The sequence below is a fragment of the Dermacentor silvarum genome, chromosome 1 (assembly GCF_013339745.2).
Source record: "Dermacentor silvarum isolate Dsil-2018 chromosome 1, BIME_Dsil_1.4, whole genome shotgun sequence".
In the NCBI taxonomy this organism is placed as follows: Eukaryota; Metazoa; Arthropoda; class Arachnida; order Ixodida; family Ixodidae; genus Dermacentor; species Dermacentor silvarum.
In genome coordinates, this window is record NC_051154.1 from 376,900,065 (window position 1) to 376,912,696 (window position 12,632).

Sequence of the window (12,632 nt, forward strand, 5' to 3'; positions counted from 1 at the left end):
AGCGGGTGCCCTTACTCTAAAGGCCGCCACGCTATCACGGAGCCAAGGTCACACGCACAAATGCCTCTATGCAAGACAGGCTACTTGCAATGCCGCCAGCCATGGCACATGACTTCAGGTAAATAACCTAATGCCGAATATGTAATGCTGCTTCTGGAATTGTGAAGAATTTGTAAGAAATGTGGCATACGACACGTTCATGTGACATGGTATCTTCGCTTTGGTATGAGAGGAGGCAGAGAAGGAACACTTGCGCTCCCTAGTCGAGGCAGAGACAAAATGCCTGCTGGCAGTAACGCTTGCCTCCTGGCAGCATGGTAACAGGACAGGTTCTTCCAATTCCTAAGTTGTGGCAAATTTCTTCCTAGAAATAGCTTCAGGTACTCCTTACAGAAAAGAAGGCCATCCAAGTAACATGGGGTGAATAAATTAGAAAATTTCCGAAAAAAGGCTTCCTAGACGGCACCTTACAACTACGTGTGTATAGCCAAAATTTGCAAAGGGGCCTACTGAGGGGCCCTTACGGGGCCATGCACAATTAAGTTATCCTAACATAGAAAAAAGGTAAACTCAGGGAACATAGCAACATATAAGTTCAAATGCGCTCCAACAATACTTAAGATTGGGGAGATGTAAAAAAAGCAAACAAAACATTCGAACAGGCTATAATAAAGAAGTACACAATGAAAAAAAGGAATATAAAAAATGTTGCAGGGGAATTGGTGTGCGGAAAGGGAAGCCAGACCATCATTTTAGGAGGGGCACTATAAAAGATTAGTTTGCACTGAAGGAAAAGAAGTGGTTTCCTCACACTTTCCACTAGTTTAAACGGGTTGAGACACCAAATTTTGAGTACATAACAAGCATACTGTAGGCTTCCTCAGTATGCAAGAACAATCAACATCAAGTGTTAGACGCAGAAAACGTTTAAAATATATTTTAACTCGCTTCCAAAGAGTGCCTAAACACTCGTTCTCGCAATCGAGACCCATTGCTACCGCGATTGACACCGACTTCACTGTGTTGGAAGCATAACAAAAGCTTTAGTGACGTCATACCACATTAGAATGGCGTGCAATGAGTGGTGACCCACTGCACCGGCAAGCCTAGAGAGCCTCGAGTCTAGAGGGCAATGAGCCGCGTCGGACGCAGACGTAGAGTCAGAATTGGATCTGCCGCAGCTAGCCAGGACAACTGTCGACGTGGTTTTGTTTGCCTGCGCTGGTACAGAATGTGTGTGCGAGACCAGACGATGCGGCAGTGTGTGCGTCACAGCTTGGTGGGCCCACGTTAACAAGCTTCCTAGACAGTGACATCACTGTCAAACTCGGCGCCCACAAACCGAAACTGAGAATTGTTTACAATACATAATGCGATATTCAATTATTTACTGAGAATATACGAATATCCGAGCGTGTATCATGCTTCCTGGAGCAATAAGAAACGTTTGAAACAAAGAACGCGCAAGCCCCAAATTTGATGTCTCAAGCTCATTGAGTTGACTTATTTTGCCATACAGAGACTGGCTGACGTGTATCTTAGTGTTACTGGTTTTAAGATGAAGCCTGAAAGTCTTGGTAAATTGTTTCAGAAATACCGTAATCAGAGAAAGATAATACTTCTGACAGGAACAGCATGCTTTTAATTTCTAATTAGCCACGCTATTACATTACTAGAGCCAAACCACTTGATCTGTTAGAGGACAACCCAAGAAAGGTCGGTGTCAGATGTAAAATAAGGGCAAGCGCTGGCTTCACCTATGTTGTTGAAGAACATAGCGCTTCCACTCCTACTAGTGTTTTAAATCTCCCTTGCATGGAACGCACGAACCACTTTTACGATGCACATAATACGTTTGGCAAATGTATTGATGCAGGACTCACAAAAATTGATGTGCTGCTAAAATCGGTGATAAGAGGTTTGTGATGCCTGCAGCTATTATAACAATGTCGTCAAGTAGTCCCACCATGCTCCATGGGATTGTTGTTGACAACACTTTGACTATTTTCATTCGCTGTATAGCACGCTCTACATGAACTCTTGCTGATGCTATCTTTTGTGTCCTAAGTGCATCACCCTTTGACATCTGCTTTTGTTTTCTGAATGGAGGCCTGATTAACTCAATTAAGTTGTCCGCACAAATGTCATCGACAAGAAAGCCACGATCCGCCAATATGTCATCTGATATTGGGTCTAGTTGCTTGTTGAGGCAGCTTTGCTGAAAAACGGCCTTGTCGGAGGTACGGCCTCCATGTGGGCAATAAGAGGCTTATGTGAGTAATAAGACCACTTGGTGTAACAGTAACCATATATTTAACCGTGAAACCTTTCTTATAGAAGGAGTAGGTTTGTAATGCACATCGCAAACAGTTGGGCTGGCCAATAGGAATGTCGGTGCAATCTACAATGACACGCACGTTACTGAAGTGTTTAAAACAGACAGGCAAATGTTCAACATCTTCTTTTGGTGGCACAGCCACAGTTACCTTTAAAATATCAGACATCAACTGAACAGTATCTGCAATTATGTTGCTACATGTAGCTAGAGAACAGTTTAAAAAGGTGACTGAAGAATTCAGTGGATATGCGCTTCAATTTCACAAATGTCAATGCAACTCTTTCTTAGGCACACAACTGGTGCCGTCCTGAAAGTGGATGAATTTCTGTGTAGCACGTCACAAGAGCATTCAGAACATCGACTGATGGCAGGCCTGTGAACGTATTTACGTTGCTACTGTTTATGGTGTCCACAAACTTCTTTGGAAAAGAACCCGATATCCCTTGGACAGCCTTGCTTTCTGTAAACCTTGTCCCCAGAGCCATTTCTAGGAGGAAATTTGCCACATCTTTTTCTTCTCTAGAGTACTCTGCCCTGAATGTCCGGGGGCCAGGTTGGCAAGCACATTCCTGTCACAAAACCAAAACAAGAGTTATAATGTCTGACATAACTGATGCGAGCATAGCTTCTTTTTGTCAAAGTAATTTTTCTAATAATGCATTTCAATGTGTTAAATTCAATGTCGGAAGTAGGAAATCCAGGGTTTTTGCATTAGTTAATTTGCACCCATCACACACCACAATGCTTTTGCGAAGTAAATCCAGAAAGCATACTGCCGGCTAGGTAAAGACAGCTACCACATCACATGTATATATAGAAAAACAAATTACCATATTTGCTATGCTCTTCTCACTTCTGGTGTTTACGAGGCTTTTCTCCTTGCTGTTGTCAGGGGATGGGAGATCGTCCTGCAATGTCAGATTGAGTTAGTCCAAGGAACCAGTGCTTAAGCAATGTGTGCACAAGTTGCATTTAATGTGCACCCATCACACACAGTGTGGCCATGTTTGGCTATATATAGCCAAATTGGGCTACAGGAAAATTTTTTTGGCATCGACTTGGATGAGTTGGCTATGTGGCTATATTTCGGCTACTGAAAATCTGCGACTTGGCTTTGTTTGGGCTATAAGTGGCGCTCTAATCGACGCTCCAGAGGTGGCTCTGATCGGGTAGAAGCAAATCTTGAAGGCTATGTTTTAGCTGGCTGAGCCGGCCGTGTGGCTGTGCGTGTGCGCGTACGCGAAATGACCCCCTCCCCTCTCCTTCCCATCCTTCTCTGCGCCATTGTCTGAGCCGGTGGCTTTGATCTTTGATGCAGATAAACTTATACCCCACTTGAACATAATGCGCCTGATCGCAGGGAATCGGGATGAACCTGGGAGTAGTGGGTTTTTCACAGTACACTGTACTAACATGGCTATGCTCAGGAATGGAGAGCAGTAACATAGGGTCGGGGCCGTCGGGCGATCGTGGCGCCGACATGAAAGAAGGCAAGCACGGGTGGATGACACGCCCCAGTGTGTTCATGTCCATGTCCTCATTCTGGGTGAAGTATCGCGCCGGGCCCAGCTTTCGACCTACTCCACGTATCTCGCGCGAACCTTTAGTGCCATTTTCATTCTCCTGCTAGATAATTTTTTGTCGGTGGTTACAAACGAGATTCATTTCAAATGTTGGACGTAAGATCGCATCCTCCTCCGAGAGAAGCATCCAAACATGGGGAAGTGGGCCAAGTATGCAAGAACGTATAAAAAAATGGGAGCAACACCCCGAGTTAAATGTGGGTTCTAGAGCTGTTACTTCTAGATGCATGGTTTGCCCGCAATTTCAGGGATAAAGATACTCATTCTGCTATTATCGAAACATGTTTGCCACGATTACATCTCTGCACCACGTCACATGAACTTCACCCACCGTGTTAGCTTAGCTGGTGAGATGTCGCGCTGCTGGCTCGAGGACGCGGGTTTGATTCCCGGCCATGGCGGCCGCATTTCTATCAAATTGAAATGCAGGAACACCCGTGTACTTAGATTTAGGTGTACGTTAAAGAACCCGAGGTGGCCAAAATTAATTCGGAATCCCCCACTGCGTCATGCCTCCCGGAAATCATATCGTGATTTTGGCACGTAAAATCCCAGCAATTATTAGATAGTTTTAGAATAGGGGCCTCAAATGTTTTGGGGCCCCAAAGAAATAGCATCGAAGCCACTGCGCATTCGCAAGGCGCAAACTGTGTTTGAGTTTTGCGTCAGGCACGCTATTTTATCGATTTAGCGAAAGCCCGAAAAGCTGCCCCAAAAGCTTTCGTCAACAAACATGGCGGCGCCCATCGAAGCGACGGCTCTAACCTAGCACCCCACTGGGCTCTATTCGTGGTAACGCGTGAAGTTCGTAAGCTAGAGACGTGGTTGGCGGTTATCGATTTCCCTCAACTAACATGTGTAATGAAGAGTGATTCATTAGACGCCGCTGATTCCGAATACAATTGTCGATTTCATGGCTCGTAGGCCTAACACGGATTGACTTAGCTGGGTGAAGGAACGTAAAGTTGGTTACTCAAAACTAAGCGCAACAAGTTGGTTGCTGCTAATAGAATAAGTTCTAAATTGTAATTAAACACGAAAATCTAAATTACTCTTCTTATCATGAAATGGTATATTTTATTTTAATATTTATGCCACAATGCCAACACCCGGAAAGCTCTTCAGGGCCACCAACTTTCGGGGCCCCTATTCTAAAACTTTATGCACATCAACATGGTTTGCTTTTTGACAGTAACCGGTTTTTACAGCATAACCACTGTTGTCAATTTATTGTTTACCGTTGCTCTTTGTGCGTCGTCGCGGCTTTTACCATTTCAAGCGAGTTACGTTCGGGACGTGCTCGTCGCCGAAAACGACTGCGCGCTTCTTACACTGGTCTGCCGTTTGCGCAGTAATCTTTTAAAGCTTCGCTTACACAAATTCAGACAGCGAGTGGCATCTGATATCTGACACTTTATTTTAACGCATGTTCTTGCCGTGCTAGAGACCTAAGATAGCGGCCAGGTTGATGTAAATGGACAGTATATAGAGCATGTACAAACTAACCCGGGCTAAGCTAATTAAAAAAAAACTAGAAAACAAGATAGGACGATGAGACAAATAACACGAGATAACATAGCACGAAAGACTTGTTTTAGCTAAAAAAAAGAAGCCGTGAGCAGGTCACAGATCGCTGGACAGCTGAACTTCTACGTTATAGGCAGATATGACGTGAGAGTTCGACGATGCTAAACATTGTTTTGCGTTCACGACAGCTAAAAAGTAGAGTTCGTAGTTAATATTTCTGTAAATAACTAAAAATAATAACTTATTACTATCTGTCATAAAATAAAAGCACTGATCTCGCCCTCTGCAGCGATTCGCTGGAACTTAAGACCTTCCGGGCCCATCCAAAAAGGGTTCTGTGCAAGCACGATGTCGCTGTTGTTGATGTCAAGGGCCGAGCGTCACGGCGGCACGGACATTTTGTTACGACGGGTTGTGCTCAAAAAGGATTGCCGTAGTCGAATTTCAAGATGTATGCACAAATAAAACTGCAAATAAAAATGGCTATATTTGGCTACGAAATATTTTGCACTTTTTTGTCTTTGGCTACATTGGGCTACAACTTCTCTAGCTTTTGGCTGCGCCGCCTCGTCGGACCTGGCAACACTGATCACACACCATATCATACAATGCTCTTAGGAAGTAAATCCAGAAAGCATGCCGCTGTCTAGGTAAAGACAGCTACCACAACACACACACACACATACACACACACACACACACACACACACACACACACACACACACACATATATATATATATATATATATATATATATATATATATATATACAGGGTGTTTCAGCGAACACTTTCAAACTTTATTTAAGGTTGCCTGTGGCAGACAACCCAATTCTAGTTAATGAACTGGTCTACTCGAAGCGGCGGACATTCCTTGCACAAAAAATTTAAATGCATAATTGACTAATTAACAAAAAGTCACTAATTAAGTTTTTACCTAATTACCTGATGGTCCATATTGCAATTTACAAATTGTAGCCGTGGAGCTCGCAAGGCGGATCCACTTAGAATTAATTTTCAGGATGACACCAGTTTCGAGATATTTCCCGAATTCCCGAAGTTTGCAGAGAAATGCATTGGCGTTCCAGTTAATTTTGTGCTTCAATGCATAAAACGACGTTTTGTTAAGAAACTAACTGGAACGCCAATGCATTTCTCCGCAATGTTCGGGAATTAATATCTCGAAACTGGTGTCATCCTGAGAATTAATTCCAAATGGATCCGCCTTGCGAATTCCCCGGCTACAATTTGTAAATTGCAATATCGGCGCCCCATCAGGTAATTAGTTAAAAACTTAATTAGTGAATTTTTGTTAATTATTCGATTATTAATTTCAATTCCTTGTGCAAGTAATGTCCGCCTCTTCGAGTAGACCAGCTCATTAACTAGAATTGTGCTATCTGCCACAGCCAACCTTTAAGAATTTTCGAAAGTGTTCGCTGAAACACCCTGTATATATATATATATATATATATATATATATATATACAGTGAAGTAGACGCGCGTATGAAGCGGCTTATTGACGTTTCGGCCGGGGTCCGGCCTTCATCAGAATACAATGCATGGCGTCAGTACAGTTTATATACATGTACCGTTTATATACGATGTGACGATGTGTAGACGATGTGTTTGCAAACGCCATCTGTTTATACACGTATCAGCTGTCTTTTCTACAATCTACAATGGCGTTCACTCATTTTTATCGTTTTTCATGTAAACATATCTTCATTCGGGTGATATGCACATGTATATAAACTGTACTGACGCCATTCATTGTATGCTGATGATGGCCGGACCCCAGCCGAAACGTCAATAAACCGCCTCATACGCGCGTCTACTTCACTGTGCATATTTACCCAGATCCAGAATCGCTTTTCCTGGTATATATATATATATATATATATATATACAAAAAGACATACCATATTGTCTTTGTCACTTATTTGGTCTATGCTGTTGCTGTCAGGGGATGGGAGATCGTCCAGCAATGTCAGCCAGAGTTTATTCCCAAGGAACTTGTGGTTAAGCAATGTGTAGTCAAAAGTTGCATGTGTCAACAGGTGCAGTCAACAGGTGCATGTGTCAATGCCTTTGCTTCTAATGGGGAGGCAGTAGTTTGTTTGCCTGATTCATTCTGTAATGCATTAAAAAGTGCTGACATTATTTATTATATGCTTGTATCCATGGTGTATGTACCATAAGCATATAAGTGCTGCACTATGCAGTCAAATTAACTTACTCTGGCTGACCGATACGCACATCGACGGTCTTGCCAGTGAAAGCTCTTTCATACGAGCATCCTTGTTCTCATCATAAGATGACGTCCTTGGCAAGTTCTCAGTTGGTATTGCATTTTATTTCAGCCGTCGTCTTTCACATCCAACATCTTAAAAAATAAATAAATTGTTTATGCTTTATTGTGTCTCAATATGGGCTGCACCCAAAATTTTTTTACCTCAGAAACAAGGCCACAATATTTATAAAAAACATTAGCAAGAAAATGAAGCACAGGTTTGAGTGTGCAGAGCTATGCAACGTTGTACACCAAATGTAGCATCTGCAAAATGTAGTTCAAAGCTGCTCATAACACAAAGTACACAGGTGCAAACACCACCACATGACCCGAGTATTTTTGCCACGGACTTAGGGATGATTTAATAATCCAGATAATTCTAGTTTAGGTACTAATACTGCACATATATATGGGACACGTCAGTATAAACGGCGGACGCCGTAAATTTTCCTCGCAACTGGCAAGCGTATGTAAAATTGACATGTGGCTGCCGCGTAAGTGGCAAACTTCTGCAATGAACGTGACATGCTCGCCGTCGGTGCGAAATACCAGTGTCATATGGGCACTCTTGAGCGCGTCCGAGATTCTCAAGTGCAAGTGACAAATTCGTAATCACTTGCATGAGCAGTGCGCCTGTGCAGCAAGTTCATCCGCGCCACGCATGATATTTATTGCGCTTTAGCATGCCACATACGCGCCCCGCTGACGCTAAACACTTCCCAAACTTGCTAGTACATAATTCGTAAACATTTGAATCTCCGACGCCCGTATAAGTTGTGCGAGACGTGCTGGGCATCAAAAGCCTCACGAGTTATAGCCACGTGTAGTCAACGAGTGCAGAGGAGACGTTCCTCGCAGAAACCGCTGTGAAACGTTGAACATGAGCTCGAATTTCGCGTTGCGGCTAACATATGCAGCAAATAATGCACAGCCCAATCGCAAGTCCTCGCAATGCGAAACGTGTTTACATAAGGTACCGAAGCGACATGTATAATGGCAATGCACAATGGTCATGTATTAGGTTCGAGTTCACAAGTTCACAATACTGTCTCACCTGGTAAGGAGAAATTATCCCGCGCAAAATGCCGTGAGCAAACAGTCATTGTCAGCGTTACAGCCTTGCCGATGCGGAAGTTAGCGATCCACCTGGCTCTGCGGCTTCGGTCTTTCGACTCGGAGGGAAATGCGTGAAAGGAAATATAGCAGTCCTTCTATCTCGCTGACACGCACTGAGGAACACAGCCGAACTGCTTGGCCATTCGCATTTTTTTTTTTTTTGCTAGCGGCTCCATTCTTCCGGCCGTGCGGCCTCTACGGCACACACGGAGACTGGACCTCTGTATGGCGTTTCTCCCTACTGCCACTAGGTGTCGCATGATTTGCTGGTGTGGCGAATTTGGTCATGCTGTCAACACGGCAATGACAACTACATTTGTCTTCGACATGCTCAAATGATACGTTGCCCGCCCCTGAATCACCTGAGAGCTCCGTGGAGTATTGATTTGTCCGGAAGCAGCGAGAAACGGAGGCCGTGCGTTTAGATTCGCGTGAACGTACCCGGTCGTTGCATTTCTAGAGCTGATCTGTCCCATTATTCACCAGCTAGGTTCTAAATGTCACCATAAAATTTATTGCAATAACTTTTGTTGACTTAATTTACGGATACGCTTGCGAGCGTTCACCATTCGAGCGTTTAGTGAAAATGCAGCACCCGCAGTGTTAAGAACCATTCTAATGGGTTTTATAAAAAGTGACAAAATACTTGGTAGTAAATACACAGGGTGTCCCACGTAACTTTAGCCTAACTTTAAAAACATGCAAATGCCACGTAGTTGGACAGAACCAAGGTAATGTTGTTTGCTGTCACTTGAATACTGTTTTTTGCATCCCGTCTAATTACATAATTAGTCTTAATTATTTAATGAACTTCTCAAATATTTTAATTAAAGGAAAAGTGTCAATGGGAAAATTGTAGAGCAACATGAAAAACTCACGATAGAGCTTTCAGTTGCTCCATACGTGCTACATAAAAGTGTTTTTCCGAGCGTGAAAGAAGCCTGCGAATATACACAAAGTGCCTGGAGCGGCGTGTCGCGCGGCAATTTTGCGTGTATTTGCGGGTTCCTTTCACGCTCGCAAAAACACTGTCATGTATCAGAAGGGTTTCTGCGTGATCTAGTTGGTATGTATCATTCAGTTTAAGCAGCACCAAAAAAAAAAAAAAAAAACACAGAGAAGACAGCACGGCGCCAGCGCTGTGGCACGTATTGAGCAACAAAAAGCTGTATAAGGAGTTTTTCATGTAGCTCTACAATTTTCTCATTAGCACTTTTAATCTAATTATAATATTTGAGAAGTTCAATATTTATGTAATTAGGCGGAATTCAAAAAATTATTTGAGCAACTCCAAGCGGCGGTAAACAACATTACCTTGGTTCTGTCCATCTACGTGGCCTTTGCATATTTGTTAAGTTTGGGGAAAGATACGGGAGACACCCTGTATACACACCAATTTCAAGTATACTGATGCGTTCGTAAAATAAAGAAGTAGCAGTTGTCCCCTGCGTGCATGGGCCTAAAGAGCGTGGATCACCACAACGGCGTAAAATTTTCTTTTTCCGTCCCAAGCAAGCTAGGAGAGGTTTGCGCCGACACCAGAAAAAAAAAGGCAGAAGGCATAACACGAAGAGGGTTTGTCGCGGCGTGCACAAAGTTCTCTGGCGGTAGGATGCGTACCCGGTGTTGTGTACAGTCTACCATTGCCATGTGGTCCTGCCTTTAGTGGGTAGACCGAACGCTGTGTTAATGTGAAATTGATGGAGAACAAGCCATGCGTGCGCACATACCCTCAATCACACATAGCTTGGCACCGCAAGAAATGTGGCTTCGCCCCTGTGTTCTATCAGACTTGAGTTTTAGCAGCGTATCATCACCCGTCAACACTAGAGATTTTTGTGGCATGTCACACTCAGTCACATACACAACATACGCAACACGCAAAAGAATTAGCCATCCACCACTTGCATTGTACGAAAACGAATGTCTGTTTTTGAGTGCATAACATCACACCATACGACCACACGGTAGCATATATTCTGTCTGTTTTTGATTAATGGTTGAGTTTAGTGTCGGCGCTGGTGTTCGCAGTTTCTACGTTTCTGTCTCCCGTTTTCTTTTTTGTATAGTGCCATTACACCACAAATGAAGCCATAGCAGCTATCCCAACTTTTGCGTACTTATGAGCGTTCATAAAGACCTCGGGTAAAGTCAAGGAGTTGCACCACACAGAATGAACCGCTTACAAATACTTGTGAGCATAAGACCTTGGGTATGAAGAAGTTCTCAACCACACACACAATTTCGGTGTCTTTGATGCGTGTGCTGCTCGCACTTGCCTAGAGCACCGACGATTTTTGCAAGGTTCGTCATTCATAAAAAATGAAAGAAAGCTATACTGCACCAGCCCAAACTCGGCGTCCGTTGTTCCAAACTATTACAGCCTAGGACACGTAGGAAGAAACCGGGAAGCTATTTCTGAGGCCCACGATATGCCAAAGTAGAGTAATAAGTTGCTGAACATTGATTATCCAATGCCATTGACGTAGGAACATTAGCAATCCTAACAGACCGCACAGGTTAACAAGAAACAACAGTTGATGTAGTCCGCAAAAAATATTACGCACCTTATTACCAAATCTTTGTGTCTGTCACGTTATCAGGAAGCTTTACCTCGAGGCGAAGACCGATTCCCCTCTTCAAATACTTGCGAAACGCTATAAAAATGGTCTCACCAGAAAGTCGCTTAGCCAATGTGAATTCGGAGTCAGTATTTTTTGAGTTTCGTTTGGTTTTAGTTAAAACGAAGCACATCAAAATTGGTTTCATGGATGCCACATAAACTCGTCTTATTTTCTAAGATATATATATATATATATATATATATATATATATATATATATATATATAAATTCATTAGGGGGCTTTACGTGCCAAAACTATGATATGATTACGAGACACGCCGTAGTGGGATACTCCGGGTTAACTTTGACCACCTGGAATTCTTTAACGTGCACCCAATGCATGGTACGCGGGTGTTCTTGCATTTTGCTCCATCGAAATGCGGCCGCCCCAGCCGGGATTCGATCCCGCAACATCGGGCTTAGCAGCGCAACACCAAAGCCACTACGCCACCAGGGTGGGTATTATGTATTTAGAAAAGGACTCAATTCCTGTTGTTCGGTTGCTGAATCCACTAATCAACCTGCCGAACGTGGCTCTATCCGCGTGGCATACTGCATTGCTGATCTCATGCGTGATCTTACGCCTAAGGTATTCTTATCGAAGAAGCATAGCTTTTCCAAGTTTCCGCATTCAATCAGTCATCCTAAGGCCTTGTCCTATAGGAAAATACGCCTGTGCTTCCTTCCTGATCTCCTGGGCCGTGTCACCGACAGCCGGAGACGAAGGTGCATTCCACAGTACGGAAAAACAGGAAAGGTGTCGCAGGAAGCCAGCAGTCGAGGAACGCAGCCGCATCATCGCTGGCTCCACTATATGTTAACGCGCAGCTAAGGCTCCCACTCACTGTCTCGGACTCTGAGCGTGCTGGGCCCGGCCTTTACAGTTCGCGATGGTAAAGCAAGGTGTTGCAGTACTGAAGTATTAAAAGCAAGCCATATGTTCCTGAAGCATAACTGCGAGTTGGCCTAGTTGCAACAGATTCATTTTTAAAGTCCTGTTTGCGCGCATACAAACAAGGACGAAGAAAAGGAGCAACACAAGGACAAACGCTTGTCCTTGTGTTGCTCATTTTCTTCGTCTTTGTTTGTTTGCGCACACACAGTTTTTTTTAAAATGCATATGTTCTTCGCACGAAAATAATTATTGATT

The 12,632-nt window shown here is 43.5% G+C and overlaps 1 pseudogene; it reads right to left on the minus strand.

Annotated features, from left to right (window-relative positions):
- Positions 1 to 1,783: 1,783 nt before the first annotated feature.
- On the minus strand, positions 1,784 to 2,554 carry LOC125942432 (uncharacterized; annotated as a pseudogene).
- Positions 2,555 to 12,632: the final 10,078 nt, after the last annotated feature.